The 10,581-nt window shown below is 35.6% G+C and overlaps 1 long non-coding RNA gene across 1 annotated transcript in view; it reads left to right on the plus strand.

The window, feature by feature from the left end:
* LOC147838686 (uncharacterized) overlaps positions 1-10,581 on the plus strand; it is a 1,589,207-nt gene that overhangs the window by 570,797 nt on the left and 1,007,829 nt on the right. The gene's annotated exons all lie outside the window — the stretch shown is intronic.

The raw sequence follows: 10,581 nt of genomic DNA on the forward strand, positions 1-10,581 counted from the left end.
CGTTTTGTGTGGAGTTTGCATGGTCTCCCTGCGTTCGTCTGGGTTTCCTCCGGGTGCTCCAGTTGCCCCACAGTCCAAAGACATGCGGTACAGGTGAATTGGGTAGGCTAAATTGTCTGTAGTGTATGAGTGTGTGTGGATGATTCCCAGAGATGGGTTGCGGCTGCAAGGGCATCCGCTGCGTAAAAAACTTGCTGGATAAGTTGGCGGTTCATTCCGCTGTGGCGACCTTAGATTAATAAAGGGACTAAGCCAACAAGAAAATGAATGAATGAACTAATAAATGGAGTTAATATTACAATTATAGGCATGTTATAAGCAGGGATAAAGACTTAAACTTGTTTTGTCAAATGAAACTGTTTGTACACTCACTGGCCACTTTATTAGGTACAGTTGTTTAACTGCTTATTAACACAAATTTCTAATCAGCCAATCACAGGGCAGCAGCTCAATGCATTTAGGCATGTAGACATGGTCAAGACGATCTGCTGCAGTTCAAAGTTAGCACCAGAATGGGGAAGAAAGAGGATTGTAGTGACTTTGAACGTGGCATGGTTGTTGGCGCCGGACGGGCTGCTCTGAGTATTTCAGAAACTGCTGATCTACTGGGATTTTCACGCACAACCAATTCTAGGTTTTACAGAGAATGATCCGAAAAAGAGGAAATATCCAGTGAGCGGCAGTTCTGTGGGCACAAATGCCACAGTCCCCAGATTTCAATCCAGATCTCAAGCCGAAAAATCTGCAGCAACAGAATGATGTTATCATGTCAATGTGGAATAAAATCTCTGAGGAATATTTCCAGTAGCTTGTTAAATCAATGTCATGTAGGATTAAGGCAGTTCTGAAGGCAAAAGTGGTCCAACATGGTTCTAGTAAATTGTACCTAATAAAGTGGCCGGTGAGTGTGTAGTTTTTATGCATACTTTTAACATATGGTACGGTAACACCTTCTATAAAGGACTTTTTTTTTTTTAAATAAATGCACAAAGCCATACGATATGTGATAAATAATCACAGACAAAAATAAGTACATTATAAATTATATCTGTAAATTAGCAGATTTCCATATTTTGTGACTCATGTTTTATTTTTCCCTCATTTTGAGTTGCATTATGGGACCTTCATCTTTCTTCCAACAACGTTTAACCTTTAAAAACTAAACATTTTCTGTATTAGATTGCGCACAGACATATTAAATCATAAAACAGACCATTTTGTATATATTTGCTTTACGAATATTGTGGATTGTGTTTTTGTTCCATGTTTGTTCTAGTCACATGACTAGTGATCATTTTACAGCATTTTACAAGATCAACTCTGCCTACCGGTTTATATTTTAACCCTAATCAGATCAACTTTGCGTCAGCCGCTGAACCTTACAGTGATGAAGTGACACCAGCATTTTTTGCATTTTTGAATCAAGTCAAGCATTAACTAAACTTTTTCTTTCCGCTGTGCAAGAAATGACGTTCAGCACCCACAGTGTTGATGCATCATTAAATCCTAAAATATACTTCATTTTAATATGCGTGCATTAGAAACTGAGTCACATGCGCAGCCTTTTGAACTTTATTAATCCCTTTAGGGCAATTTATTCTGACATGTGTACTTCTTTACTAATAATTACCAGAATTCACACACACCTAACACAATGTTACGCACACAGATTACACACAAGAATAAGGAAAAATAAAGACAAAATAAAGAAGTAATAAATTACATAAGCAAAATCGCATGTAGAGTAAATAAATAAAATGTAGTTATTGTAAAACATGTAGTAAACAAAGTAAATTTTAAATAAATATAGTGAATAATAATAACAATAAATTATATTATTGGTTATTATAAATTATATATTGGTCACCGATATATAACAATATATATTACTCACCGGCCACTTTATTAGGTACACCTCACTAGTACCAGGTTGGACCGCCTTTTGCCTTCAGAACTGCCGTAATCCTTCATGGCGTAGATTCTACAAGGTACTGGAAATATTCCTCAGAGATTTTGCTACATATTGATATAACAGCATCACACAGTTGCTGCAGATTTGTCGGCTGCACATCCATGATGTCAATCTCCCGTTCCACCACATCCCAAAGCTGCTCTATTGGATAAGGCTGGTGGCCATTCGAGCTTTATGACACGGTGTGTTATCCTGCTGGAAGTAGCCATCAGAAGATGGAGACACTGTGCTCATAAAGGGATGGACATGGTCAGCAGCAATACTCAGGTAGGCTGTGGCGTTGATGCTTAATTGGTACTAACGGACCCAAAGCGTGCCAAGAAAATCTCCCCCACACCATTACACCACCACCAGCACGCCTCAAGGTTGGACGTGTTGTGTGTTCAGAGATGGTCTTCTACAGACCTCGGTTGTGCTTATTTGAGTTACTGTTGCCTTTCTATCAGCTGGAACCAGTCTGGCCATTCTCCTCTGACCTCTGGCCTCATCAACAAGGCATTTGCACCCACAGAACTGCCGCTCACTGGATATTTCCTCATTGTCGGAGCATTCTCTGTAAACCCTAGAGATGTTTGTATGTGAAAATCCCAGTAGATCAGCAGTTTCTGAAATACTCAGAGCAGCCAGTCTGGGACCAACAACCATGCCATGTTCAAAGTCACTTAAATCCCCTTTCTTCCCCATTCTGATGCTCACTTTGAACTGCAGCAGATCGTCTTGACCATCTCCACATGTCTAAATGCATTGAGTTGCTGCCATGTGATTGGCTGATTAGAAATTTGCGTTAACGAGCAGTTGGACAGGTGTACCTAATAAAGTGGCCAGTGAATGTATAATACTTTAAATTTGGGTCAAGTATGACCCTTTCACAAATTTCACAAAAATTTTTATTTTGTGTCTGAAGCAGTATGATTATGTAATAAATTTAGTAAATGAATATCCAACACATTTAGTTTAAATATAGTTAGATGAATGCATGATTGATCAATTGATGTTGTCTTCATTATATTACTCTCGTCTTGTATGTATTTGGCATTGTTTGAATGTTGATAACATTGTGTTAAGTCTGTTATTTTTTAGGTTAATTATTTGTGAAGCACCACACGTGTCAGAATTAGTTGCCCCCAAGGGAATTAATAAAGATTTAAACTAAACTAAACTTTTAGCTTCACTAAAATGTCAATACTTAAGCATTTTAATATCAAACACAACATTATTTAGATAAATATAACGACACAGGGGGAAAAAACACTTTATATATATTAAAACATGATAAATTTAAAAGCACTCCATATTTCATACCATAATATTGTTATGAACTAATTTCTTATTCAGTTTATGGTCTGAAGCATGTGCAGTTGTCTTGATATATGTAAATAAAATCTAATTTATTAGATTTGTTAATGGATCAAATTTATTTGTTAGATTTATTAGATTAGACTGGACTATTGCAACTCTCTTCTCCGGGCTTCCAGCTAACTCTATCAAACCTCTTCAGATGCTCCAGAACGCAGCAGCACGAGTGGTCTTTAATGAACCTAAAAGAGCACATGTCACTCCGCTGCTCATCCGTTTGCACTGGCTGCCAGTTGCTGCTCGCATCAAATTCAAAGCTCTGATGTTTGCCTACAAAGCGACTTCTTGCTTTGCTCCTTCTTATCTGCTCTCACTTCTGCAGATCTATGTGCCCTCCAGAAACTTGCGTTCTGTGAATGAACATCGCCCCGTGGTTCCATCCCAAAGAGGGAAGAAATCACTTTCCCGAACTCTCGCATTCAATCTGCCCAGTTGTTGGAATGAACTCCCTAACTGCATCAGAACGCCAGAGTCACTCGCTCTCTTCAAGAACCGACTAAAAACTCAGCTATTTAGTCTCCACTTCCCTTACTAATCTGCAATTGCCTCTCTGGCTCCACCGATAACAAAAAAAAAAAACTAAAATTACTAATGTTTTGCTTCTTACAGACCTGAAACTCGCCTACAGCACTTATTCATTGTTGCTTTTATAGTTGTGTAAATTGCTTCCTTGTCCTCATTTGTAAGTCGCTTTGGATAAAATGTATTATTTATTATTTATTATTCTGCCAAATATGTTTATATGTAATAACTAAAGTAATCACTCTGCTTTTCTGAATTGATTTAAACAGAAATGCTAAATATTTAAGACAAGAACATTATAAGTTACTGTAATTAAATGACATAAAAATAAACAGTAGTCCCTTACTTTACTTTTTAAAATGTTAATAATTTTAATAATTATATAATAAATTATCTAATTTCATTTGATCATTTTTATTTTAATTGTAATTAAAGTCGTTTAATTACACTTAACTAGCTTCTTTGTAACTCAGCACACACAACACTGCTCCAATGTCTGCACGCTTTTCTCCTTATTTTCTCCTATTAAATATTATCGTGACAAAGCAAATTGCCTTTGTAATTAAAACTATTGTTGCAGGAATCTTTAATTGCGTCACACAGTCACTCATCTACGCAGGCACCTTTTGTTTTTGCCCTTAACAGTTTATAGTTTCTTTTCTGGCAGTGAAACAAAGGTTAATCCCTAGGCAGACCTTATAAAGAGTTGAAATTCATTTGACAAACTAAATGCATCTTCAGTTTGTTTAGCTTCATACATGCTTTCAATATACAAATTATTTACCAGTTACACCTATAAATTCCTTACATCATGCATAAATCATGCAATATGTGATAATTATTCACAGACAAAAATAAGTAGTATTTTAAAAGTAAGTTAAAGTACTGATAAAGGATATAGTAATAATAAAATATTATAAACAGAGAATATGCAAGCTAACGTAACAAACTATTAGCTGAAATAAGAATTGGTCATTCTACAAATGTTAACTGAATACACACTGTAGTACTGACAGAATGCAATTTGTGCATGTGTTTGAAAACGTAATATTCTGTAGTGCATTGAGTGACTGTTTATGATCATTTGATGATCTAACAATAACAATTCTTAAATCAAGAAGATTTTTTCTAGACAAGCAGAATATATTGTCTCTTTTTAAGAAATAATATGTCAAAATGAAGTGAGTTTTTCCTTAAAACTAGCTAAATAATCTGCCAATGAGGTAAGCAAAACTTTGTTTTTCCTTTTGATTTCAGATTATTTTTCTTACCTCATTTGGCAGATTATTTAGCTTGTAATAATGTTAATAGCCTGTAATTAGCTTGTAAATATATATATATATATATATATATATATATATATATATATATATATATATATATATATATATATATATATATATATGTATATATAGCCTCTTATACACACACACACACATGCACACACACACACACACACACACAAACACGTTTGTTTTTGTGAAAATTGCGTACATTACATAGGTTTCCATTCATTTTATATTGTCCAAACTGTATATTGTACATATTGTATTGCCCCCACCCTACCCCTAAACCAGCCATCACAGGAGACTGTGTGCAGCTTTACTCTCTAAAATAATCTCATCCTGTGGGATTTAGAAGCTTTTTGAGAAATGAAGACGTCACTAATATCCTCGTATTTCATCTCCTTTTTGTAATACCCGTGCCATGTCATTATACAGATTTGTGAACTGACTTGTCACAAGAACACACACATACACACACACACACACACACTTATAAACTTATAACAGTGTAATATGAGTTACACTACGTTTCTTTTGTCCAACGTTGTGAAATGAAAACCCACACCAACACGAGGAGAACATGCAAACTCCACACTGAAATGACAATTGACCCAGCTGGGGCTCGAACCAGCGATCTTCGTGCTGTGAGGTGATCGTGCTAGCCACTGCGCCACCTTGACGCCCCATTACTATATTTATAAAAACTAAATTTGTATATAAACTTACTGTAATATGACCACTGCTGAAAATTTCAGCCTGATCTCTCAAGAAAACATTCAGTCGAAATTGTACGGTTTTAAAAAGGAGGCGTGGCACCTAACCCCACCCCTAAACCCAACCGTCATTGGGGGGATGAGCAAATCGTACTAAATTTTATGAATTCTATACAAATGTATACGAATTAGCCACTGAATCAAAAAGTTAGGAAATATTGCGTTGGACAATTCATGAATGTGTGAAATAAAAACATATCTGGAAAGCACAGTGATTGAGAGCCGATGTAAATGAATGTGGTTGTGCAGGTCATGTTCAGGCGAGGTGTGTGTGTGTTGGGGAAATCACAGAGATCATAAACACCTCAGCTGTCATTCAGATTTATTGCTGTTATGGAAAAAAATAATGCAGTCGAACACTTTGCGAAATTGCAAAAACTGAAAGACCTTAAATGATGCAATGGATCGAATGTTAGCAAGGAAATTATTCCAATCTCTTGGACCCTTAAAAAAGCTCTTTTACCCATAGATTTTTTACAACAAGGAACAAAAAATAAATCTGAACAGAATGCCTTACTTGATAATTTAAGGAAAAACATACAAAATATTTTTGTAAATAATATGCATACTCAAAATGAATACATTTAAATATAAATTGAAGCCAGTGAATATGTCGTCATGTGTGCAAAGATGGCCACTGCAACAGATCATACATTAAACAATGATGTGTGTGAAAAGAACAACCCAGAACAAATCTACAAAGTCTATTATATGCTGTATTAAAGGCAGCAAGATCCAATTTTAACGCACCCTGATAAACAATATAGCAATAATCAAAAATTGGCAAAATAAGTTGAAGAGCTAGTTTCTTACAAACACTAAATGAAAAACAACGCCTAGACCGATATAATGTACTAATTCCAAAGTTGACTTTACTAACAATATGATTAATATGTGATTTAAAGGAAAGTTTAGAATCAAGCCACACTCCAAGGTATTTAATCGTATCAACTTTATCCAAAGAAGTATCGTCATTACATAATATAGAATAAGAGTAACTTTTTGATTTAGGTTAAGATTCACTCAAAAATAAAACAAAAGGAAGTGGTGAAATAATAAAACTTCAACACTGTAAAAAAAAATGCAGGTTCCACAGTTCATTTATGTTGTCTCAACATGAATGGTTACAAAGGTACCGGTGCTTTAATGGCACCAGGTTTCCCAACCCTAAGTTATTATAATTATTTTATGCCTAGAGCAGAGGGCCTCCTCTGTACACACTGCTCCCTGGTTTAGGAAAGGCTTTCCTCTTCACACCAGCCATCTCAGTCTCCAGTGAAAGAGTATTTTCATCAGCAGGGGACATTGTAAATGTGCAAAGACCTCAGCTTATGCCAGAAAGCATAAATATGCTGATATTTCTTTTAAAACATGTCACATCCCAGCACAGTCACATTTTATCTTATTTGTATTGTTAAAGAGCCTTCTTTAATTTATTTTGTTCATTTTTAAATTGGGATTCGTTTTAAATGTTTTAATGCACAGCTCAAAGTTTTAGTTTTAGTATTATTCACCTTTTATTTGGATTTTTGTTTTTGCACAGCTCCAAGTTTTAGTTTTAGTATTATTCACCTTTTATTTGGATTTTTGTTTTAAAATTCCAATTCATTGCAAAAAAAGATTTTCTTTAGTAAAAAAATAAATAAAGTGCAGCATTTGAGAAAATTTAAAGAGCTTGTTCGCCTTAAATTTGTCTAAAATTATTTTCTTTAAAAATTTTTAGATTAAATCGTGAATTGTGAGATCATTATTATTATTATTATTATTATTATTATTATTATTATTTCCTTTATTTAGCCAGGAGATCACATTGAGACAGTACTGTCTCTTCTTTCAGTGAGACCTGGTCAGGAAGGCAGGCAGCACATAAAGTTTTATATAAAAGTCACAAAAACAATACCACAAAATTACAAAATCACCATTCATAAAAAGATCAGATCATAAAAAACAATTACAAGTGTCCTTTAAGATGTTGTATAAAAGATGTTTAAAAGTACTCAGAGTCGGAAGTGTGTCAAGACTGAGCTGATTTTGCAGGTCATTCCAAGCACTGGGAGCGTTAACAGAAAAAGCACGTTTGCCAAGTTCTGACAGAAACCTTGGCACTGTTAGACGAAAATAGATCTAGTGTGTTGGTTATTTATGTGAAATGTTAACAGATTTGAAATATAGGATGATAATTTACCTAAGAGAGCCTTTAAAATAAATAAGTGCAGATGTAATTTTCTCCTTTGATATAAAGATAACCAGTCTAAGGAATCATCCAGAATACAGTGATGAGTCTGTAAGGTCTGCGCCTGCCTGAGACGATGCGTATTGCTGCATGATGAACAGAATCTAGTTTTCTGAGTGGTGGCTGCGTGCATATAAAGATAATCACCATAATCCGTTATAGACAGAAATGTACTCTTCCCTAGTGTCTTACGGGCTTTATAAGGAAAACAATTTTTTGACCGCAATAAGAAACCTAATTTTGGCCTAAGCTTTTTCGGTAACTTGTCAATGTGTATATCAAAGGCGAATCTCTCATCAATCAAAATACCTAGATATTTATTGAAGCTAACTCTTTCTGTTTGAACACCATTTAGAGATGTAAATTCAGAGATGTGTGGCCGCAGCTAAAAATCATATATTTTTTTCATACAGTGCAACGTACACTGTAATACTTGAAAAGCGTTCTGTAAATACTGTACAGCAGGCCCGGATTGGCTAATCGGGAGGACCGGGAGAATTCCCGGTGGGCCGGTCCGTTTTTTGGCCGCGAGGGCCGGTCTCCCTAGCTCCAGATTCTGTTGCTCTCAGCAGTCACTCACACTTTTTAAATTTATTTATTTACTTGACCACAGCCTTTTTATTCATTATTTTACTGCAACTCTTCTCTTTTCATCTATTTTAATGATTATAAAACTCAGTTGTATCTGCTTTCTGATAGCAGCTATTGGGTCCAGCGATTAGTACGTTAGTTCAAGACGCCGCGGACCCGGGTTCGATCCTCGTTAGAGTAACTTATTGTTTTCATTTTTATTGTTGTCACATATAATACTGTTAGGGTTGTTGAACATTTGAAGTTCTAAAGCAGCTGTTTTCTCAAAAAAAGACGTGATAGTGTCATTAGAAACTGATTTGGAAATGACTTTATTTTAATATAGTCAGTAGTGAACTGAGGTGGGCCGGTCTGAGGCTTGAAACTCCAGGGCTGAAAAGGAGTCCCACTCCGACCCTGCTGTACAGCTTGGTTTAAGTAATGTGCTGCTGTATATATTATTGTGTCATCGGCATACAGGTGTATTTTAGCTGATTCGTATTGTAAATTGTATCGAATCGTGAGTCGGGTAAAATGTTACATGCCTAGCCGGTGCTTTAAAAACACTATTGGTTGGATTCAGGGAAGGGGGTGGATCAGGGCCGGAGTGGGACTCCTTTTCAGCCCTGGAGTTTCAAGCCTCAGACCGGCCCACCTCAGTTCACTACTGACTATATTAAAATAAAGTCATTTCCAAATCAGTTTCTAATGACACTATCACGTCTTTTTTCAAGAAAACAGCTGCTTTAGAACTTCATATGTTCAACAACCCTAACAGTTTTATATGTCTTAACAATGAAAACAATAAGTTACTCTAACGAGGATCGAACCCGGGTCCGCGGCATCTTTATCTATTATGCTAACCGCTGGACCACAGAAGCTGTGTTCAGAACAGAGACACAACTGTCTTGTATAATCATTAAAATAGATGAGAAGAGTTGCGGTAAAATAATGAATAAAAAGGCTGTGGTCAAGTAAATAAATAAATTTAAAAAGTGTGAGTGACTGCTGAGAGCAACAGATTCTGGAGCTAGGGACACCGGCCCTCGCGGCCAAAAAACGGACCGGCCCACCGGGAATTCTCCCGGTCCTCCCGATTAGCCAATCCGGGCCTGGGGTGGATGGGGGAGTAATCAGTCAGTCAGTCAGTCAGTCAGTCGACGTGGGAACAGCAGGGGTGAATGGCACTTGAGAGGGAAAATCTGAAAAAGCATACACAGCGCCCTCTGGTGGATACGTGAAAACAACAACTGCACAGAAACGTAGCTCCTAGAACATATCTAGTGCTCTGCAGAAATGTATATAGCGGTACATATCATATCAATACATATCAATAATGAGCCTGCAGAATTCATTTATTAAATGTGCATGTAAAAAGAGTGAATTGTGTTCATTTCATGATTATTGTTACAGATTAATATTTATTATTATTGATATCATTATTGTAGAGCAGAAAAGAGTATTAAATAATCGTAAACGTCTTACAGCTACATGTTTGAGACATAAATAACTTAAAAATGCTTTGTATTTTGTTGTATTATTTTTAGTTTGTTTATTCAATGTGTTTATTAGATGATGATGATGTTTATTAGAAGTATTTAAAAAGTTTAACTACATTAGCAGACTGTGTTTGTTTTGATGTGAAAGGAGGAGAATAAAAAATATCCTCAATGCAAAAAATCGATTGCAACTAACGCATACAGTAAGGAAGCACATGATAAATATATTTAGACTTATTTTAAAATGCTGACATCAAGACCAATCAAATAAATGCATTTTTCATTATGGTTCTACATAAATTAGGCTCACTGTTTGATTAGGTTTTTGACATCACTTATGTTGTTTATTTGTATTTTATCACAATGTTTA

Source organism: Danio rerio, chromosome 21 (assembly GCF_052040795.2).
Source record: "Danio rerio strain M-AB ecotype USA chromosome 21, GRCz13ab, whole genome shotgun sequence".
Taxonomy (NCBI): domain Eukaryota; kingdom Metazoa; phylum Chordata; class Actinopteri; order Cypriniformes; family Danionidae; genus Danio; species Danio rerio.